Raw genomic sequence first — 273 nt, 5'->3', positions numbered from 1 at the left:
ATATATATATTTTTTTTTGTTAAATATGTAACTTAATTTCATCTTTTATTGGGGTATAATAGAGAATTATAATGTTATAAAAATGGTGTTATATGAATATTTATAATGCCTTAACTTAAATTATTTCTATTGAAATTTATTTAATTATGATATATGATGAATTTCTATCAATGTATATATATTATAAATGCCTCGTTTTTTACTATATGTAGTGTATTTATTGTTCATTATCTTGGAATAGAAAAAATTGATCTTTTATTTTTTATATTAAAT

This window comes from Plasmodium gonderi (assembly GCF_002157705.1).
Source record: "Plasmodium gonderi DNA, contig: Pgo-contig_454, whole genome shotgun sequence".
NCBI lineage: Eukaryota > Apicomplexa > Aconoidasida > Haemosporida > Plasmodiidae > Plasmodium > Plasmodium gonderi.
This window is presented reverse-complemented; position numbering follows the sequence as displayed.